Below are 7,412 nucleotides of genomic sequence, written 5' to 3'. Positions count from 1 at the left end.
TATACTGATTTATTGTGCATCTTCAAGTGCGTTTCTGAGTAGAAGTTCTCAGTACTGGTAAAATTGTTTTCATTAGCAATATATCAGTTCTACCTTTTCTTACTCTACTTGTGTTCTAATTTTTATAGGTTTTAAAGTTTTGGGATTTAAATTTTATTTTATACATTGATTGAACTATGCCATATTTTGAAGTTCAATAGCTAAAAAATTAGTAATTACAGTTCAGACACAATGATTCCTAGGACCTTGTTGTTATCCATGGATATCATGCCTTAGCTACAATATGTGGCAGAATCAATTGAAAACCCATAAAATATAACATTTTATTGGGACATCCTTTTCATATATCACTTAACCTAAAGAATAATTTTATATTTGTGATAAAAAGACTGATTCTGCAGTAATGTAGTGTCTTTAATCTTCAATGATAAAACGGCAACCTTATCATGTTGTTTTTTCTTTTGGGGGGGGGGGGTGTCTAGCTTGAAGAAAAGCTACAGTATCTTCACCCTGCATATGTCAGGTTCTTTGCAGTTCTTTGGACTTCATTCATTAATGAGTAATGCAGTTTGGTGTGTGGGAGAGCAGTTCTGCTCTTGTGTATATTTAGCTTTCTTCTGCTCTGAGTATCTGGTGTGTCTGTCACAGATTTTTTTTTTTAATGTTTCAGGTTTAACAGTGTGTTCTATCTCTTCAGTATATTAAGTACTGATGTACGGCATGCTGTATAGACAACTATATGCAGTCCATTATACCAAGCCTACAGCAAACATATGCAAAGACCTGCTTCATAAAGGGTTTGAACAGACGCTGGTACAACAGGCTAAAATGTATAACAGTATAGTGTTAAAGGGCAATGTTGCAAAGCAGGGTTTGGACTATTATTGGTTGGGCTTTTGTTAAACTTTCATGGCGAGATGACCCTTGCCTGCCCATTAAATATGTCTTCTACTGGATTCATGTGGATGCCTTATGTCATTAAAAAATCAATTTGATTGTTTAATTTTATACTGTAGCCATGTGCATGAATGACCTCAAAAAAATAATTTCTCCCTCAGTCCATATAAGCAGCTTAAAAGCTGAGCTCAGGACAACATCCCTGTCGGTTCATATTGAACAACCACTTGTTTTATTTTATAGGGTCATAGTTATTTATAATGCAACATGGAAGAAACAATCTCTAATTTTTTAAAACAGCATCATGTCTTCATGCAGCACTGAATTGAAGATCTTTAATTTAAAATTACCAGACAACTGCAGTTCAGAGACTGTAAAATGTAGTAAAACCAAGTTGCATTGTTAATGTGTATTCTGGTAAGGTTTTGGATTTCATTTTGTTCAAAAAGTAATATTTTAATGATTTTCCTTTCTCAAAATAACTGGTGCCCATGATACCATTGGTGTCTCTTCAGGTGAATGGTGGCACTTCTCAGCCATCATTCCCTTGCCTTATTTCACTGCCCAACACAGTTCCTTGCCTTGGCTCAGGTTTTATCATCCTGTATTTTAATTTTAAGAATAACTTAATTTCTAGGCTTCACTTTATATTCAAGCATTCTGTGTGATTTTTAAATCCCATTCCCACATTGTCTAGACGCAGAGAATGGGAAATTAAAGTGGAAGTTAAAGTAAACTGCCACCCTTTGATATTTGTAGTGCACATTCCACTACACTCATGCACTACTCCGTACTTATTTCTTCTTGGAACGCGCAGTGCATTGACAGACAACGCCTTATTCCACAATTACCTATTCTGATCCATGATCTCTGCTTGTGCTGATGTTGTCCAAAGTCTGTAAGATCTTGCTGTATGGACATTCTCTTTGGCCCCCCTTGCTTCCTCTTTCCAATTGCTTTGCATTTTGCTTTTTACTTAATCGATCCATATTCTGGCCTTCTGGACACGTGCCCAAACTGTTGATAGTCTCTTTTTCTGCAATATCTTGAGGGCTGACTAACTCTCATTTGAATCTCCTCAGTGGTGATATTATGTGTCTATTTGATTTAGTGGATAGGTAGACCTATCTTAAGGTCAAAAGGCCATCCAATTTTTAGGTCATGGTCATTGTCATAGGTCACATCGCCTCTTCATAATTCATGTTTGCCCAGATTTTTTGCATCTTATTCATATTTTCTGCTTCTGCAATTCTTACTTTGCTATCCTTCTTTGTGTTATCTGCTGTCACCCTGGTAAGTGAATTCCTCTTTGTTCTCTGTTATTTCTTGGTATAGACAAATCTTGGTCTCAGACACTACCTGAGTGACCATAACTTTTGTTTTTTTCTGAGTAACTTTTAGTCCTATTATCTGTCCTTTTATCTGTCAATTTTTTATGCCATTTCCCCTAAATGCACTGCATTGAACAAAGGGATACAATTGAACCTATATTTTGACAGGATAAAATTTGAGTTTCATGGTTACACAATTTTCCTATATTATCGTTCAGGTTTACCATGATATTTTAAGATAAATGTTCTTTACATGTGGTATAAGGAAACCTGCCATGTTATCTCATTCTTCCATTTTAGTTTCTTGCTTTACCATGATGATTTACTTATTAGGTGACCCAGTGACGTAATGGCACTCGTTGCTGCCTCTCAGCGCTGGGGCTCTGAGTTCATTTCCTGAGGAGCTACATGCATGGAGTCCAAAGATATACTGGAACTGTAGATTGATTGGCCTTTGGAAAAATTGGTTTAAGTGTGAGTGTATGTGTGTGTGCACTGTGATAGGCTGTTGTCCCATCCAGGAAGTATTCTACTTTGCATCTTTTGCTTGCCAGGATAGTCTCCAGCTCCCTGGCAACCCTGTATTGGATAATGCAGTTAAAAAATGGATGGATGCTTTTCTAGTTTATCAGGAGACAGTACTAAATGTATGGTATTTAAAAATGATAAAATGATACACTGGTGTTTTTTTTACACTGTTATTATATATAAAATTGCACCAATTAATATTATGACACAACCGGATGTATAGAAAATTACACTTTATAAACACTACTTATTAATAGTGGCTTGAAGAATGAACCAGACTGAACAAATGTTAAAATTCACATGTTGCTGCTGAACATTTTCTTTCAGAAAATATGAAGCAGACCCAAGAGGTTATCCTCTTAGAGTATGGATGATTCCAGAGCAGCAATATATTTGGTACATCATAGCAATCTAAATTGTGCACATTCTAAATGACGTCCACCTAGTTCGTTTTACATTTTTAATATAAAAGTCTGTGATTAAATGTCTTACATTTCTAACAACACACCTGAATGAGGACAGTCATGAAACAAAAGAACTTTACAATTAAAAGACAACTCGCTTTGTCTACCACCTAAGATGACCACACTGAGAACGTCTGGAGGGAATTTTAGCCATGGCACTAGGTATCTGTACCATTCTTGGTAATGGCATGCAATCTTTATACTTACAGATAAAAGTATTTATAATTACTGGTATTTTGTCATATTTGGGGTTTGAGCATTGTTTGAATGTTGTTGTGGCTCCAGCATCACCAGCACAACCACATTTTCCTTTTCTAATCGAAGTGCAGGGCAGGCCAAGCTTTTTGATCCTCTTTTCTGCGACAATTCAGACTTCAAGACGGTGTGGGTACTGATCATTTGTGGGGAAACTCCCACCCCTCGAGACACGATTAATGTGCCTTCCAAAACTGGATTGAACTGAATCAGAAATCAAGATTAACATGCAGTTTTCTTTCAATGGGCTACACTGCTTCTAAACACATCAAATATGCTTAAGAAGATGTATTACAAATATGTTTTAGATCTGCATGCAAATCATCTCTAGGATAATGACATGCAGGAGACCTTTTTCTCACCTTTTCAAGACAAAGAGGGTTGTTAGGAAGACATTGTACCTAATCCAGAGTGAGCAATGTTGTGCCTTTAGACTTTGAGCAAGTGAAATGCAGGTCATGGCCCTACAGGATTAAACAAAGACTTCCTTACTTTTTAAAATGATTTTATTTAATGCTACATTAATTTATGTGACAATACTATGTGCCAGTGTTAGTGACATTTTGAGCTGGGGGCGGTTAAATATAGCGTTTATTTTTTCAAATACTGCTTGCCAAAAGAAAAGTCCCCGCTCAGCCTACTATCTGCCAATCTAAAACCCAATATAACAGAATACACAATGCCAGATGCCTACTGTTCTTAAGCCTTATTTCCATAATCTGCGTGACTCACTCAAAGATCATATTTTGCAAATCCACACTCCACCTCCATGAATGTAGGAGGAGTTCTCCTTCAGTCTTGTCCGTGATAAAGTAGAGTCAGGATTATTTTAATGACAGGGATGTGCTGTTCATAAATGTTACAGATTCAAAGTAATTTGAACATCAGAGTCTTTCATATGATTATCAAAAGACTTCAATTCTAAGAAAAGGTTTATGAGGAATACTGTAAATACATGCATTACATACTGTATAAAAACATATTGCTTTTCAAATACCCTCACCTATTTGTCTATTTCTTATATAGTTTTTTTAATACTAAATATTTTAAAACCTTTATTAAACCTTATTTAATGCTCTCCTTTGGAAATGCTTTCATTTGGTTAATGTGCTCCTTAATGTGAATTTAGTAGATGTCATTATGTTTAATCCTTAGATTTTCACAAAGGTCAAAATCTCTCAATGCTCTCTCTATGCTGCTTCATTCTGACATATTTTAAAAGTTTTAAAAGTGCTGGGGATTCCTTGCAGATGATGGTCTTCTATATGGTGTGGTCAAAGCTCACGTTCGTCTAGGAGTTTATATCAATGTTGCATTTCTTCATAAATACACGGTGCATTTTCATACGTTATAAATGCATCTTCTAGCTTTCTCTGGTGCAATTGCTTTGACTAAGATAGAAGGAGATAACGTTCTTTGGGAACCTCCTTAATAAACAACCCCATGGAGCACATTATATTTTGATGTCATGATCCTCAAACATCTGCTTTCTCCAGTTACCAAAGACTGCACCTCCAGATTTATGACAATGATGGATTTCATTGCTAATATCAACCTTCATTTGTGATTAGTTTTGAGGTCTTCCCAAGAGGTAGAAATGCTTTTGTTCCATTCTTGGTTGAAGCTTGAGAGTTTTTGCCTAATGTATTCTGGAAAACGCACTCTTTTTGATAGTGCTTCAACTTTGGTTTTCTGTGGATATTCCTTCTACTGCAGGTGTGTTTGGGAGCCAGTCTGATAGACTAAAAATCTGTTCAACAATTGTGAACTCCTGTCATTGCTCTGGTTATGTTTTGATTTTGGGCACCGACAAAGTCAACTTTTATTTTGTTTAATATTTGTGATCTCTGGTTTGTGTTTTACAGTTGATTCTGAACTGACTTGTTAGTTACTTCTAAGAATGTTGTGTACTATTAGTCCTCTCATAGTCTTTACTAGCTATAACAGAACCTAGATCATTGCTAGTTTAAGCATTCTTCCCTTATCTATACCCTCTGGTCCATTAACAAGATCTTGACAATATGTATAGCTTATATTTTTTTACAGTAATAATAATAATAATAATAATAATAATAATAATAATAATAATAGTTGCTACACTTATATAGTGCTTTTCTGGACACTCCACTCAAAGCGCTTTACAGGTAATGGGGACTCCCCCCCACCACCACCAATGTGCAGCATCCACCTGTAGTGACCACACATGCTGCTAGCCTATAACTTTCACAGTGACACCTTGATGATTAAGCCTGTTGATGACAAATATTTTAGGTAATATGTTAGCTAATAACATATTTACATGTAACTAATGTTAGTAAAACTAGTATGCAACTTAAGATACTATATGTACTGTATTAATGAACATCAAGGTTGCATTCGTGGAGTAGAAAGTTGAATTAATTAAGATTTTTTAAAACTGTGCAGAATAATTAAAAATCTTGGATTGTCTTGCTTTCCTGTATGAATGGATAAGCTTCAGTAAAAGAAATATGGCATTAATTTTGTTATATAATATTTGATGTGTTTTATGTTTTTATGGACATCTCTGATCAAAGTTATGCAAATTATTCAATGGCATTTATTTGGAAGCATTTTTTTAGATGGGAATAATATTATATGTTTTTTACACTTTGGGATTTATCTTGTGTTAACATGTGCTGAATAAATAATTTCATTGTTTCACATTAGTCAACTTGCTTACGGAAAGAGCAAACACCAAAATTACTCTCAGTAGTGACATCTTTTTGAGGCCGTAACATTTTCTTTTGATACAATTTACATTTTTTCTTTTTCTTTGTTTATTTAATTCTCTTGGGCAAACAATTCTTTCCTAATTCCTGGTGATATTTTTTGATGAACCTCTCTCTAGCATACACAAAATGTAGTGCCATAGTCTTGACTACAGTAAATTATCTTTATTGCCATACTGTATCTCTCCTACCTTTGAAGAGGAATAACAATATAATAAGTTGACAATTATTTCCATTGTTACTTTTGAATTAGAAGAACTATTTGAGAATTAGAAGAACTATTTGAATAACCATCAACTGACATACTGTAACTAATTGTTAGGAATTAGTAGTGAGGACCCTATGCAGAAAACCAGGGCGATCTCCAGAGTCGTAGTCGACAGAACAATCCGAGGTCCGAATGCCAAAGGTAGACAAGCCGGTGCCAAAGTACAAACCAGAAGTGAAGCCATAAACTGTGAGGAAGCCAAGAGTCTAAACCAGAACGAGAATCAAAGTACCAAAACCAAAAACCAGGAGACGTAGTCGAAAAACAAACCAGGGTCAGGAAGCCAAAAACCATCTAGTAAATAATTGCAAGAATCGAAGTAGCCCTAGCCAGGAAGAAGCTTAATACTGAGCACAGTGGAGAGTGTGAAGCAGCATTAAATAGGCAGGAGTAAATGGGCTAATCGGGAACAGTGCTGGAATGCGAGGTGGAATGCCGAGTCCTCTGGGGATGTGGCGTAACACTAATAGTATAATCCCAAAAGTGTCTCCCTCCCTTTTTATTCTTTCTTAAGCAATTTGGAGGTGCACTTAACTAGAATGTATACACCCAAGACATGATAATTACCTTAAGAAATCTGTTAGAAGAAAATAGAAAATAAATTAAACAATACATAGGAATAATATATAAATACAAGATAAGACTGTTCAGGTTACTTTTTGCTCCTGGTAAGGTTGTGTCCTTTCCAAGTGTTAAATCAGTCTTGTTACTCTGTTAGTCTATAAATTAGTACATTACCAGCATAAGTACAAAAATAAGTGCCAACAAATTACAGTAGGATCAAACTATTCCACATGTGTCTAACAGAGTGCTAATAGGCGAGCTGTCCATAGATACTTTATAAAACAGTTTTGGAAAAAATGTTTAGTTTTCTATTTTAAGAGATACTACTGACAAAGCTGTAGGTTATTGTTAAATA

This window comes from Lepisosteus platostomus, chromosome 3 (genome assembly GCF_059453375.1).
Source record: "Lepisosteus platostomus isolate fLepPlt1 chromosome 3, fLepPlt1.hap1, whole genome shotgun sequence".
Classification (NCBI taxonomy): Eukaryota; Metazoa; Chordata; class Actinopteri; order Semionotiformes; family Lepisosteidae; genus Lepisosteus; species Lepisosteus platostomus.
Note: the sequence above shows the minus strand (reverse complement) of the source record.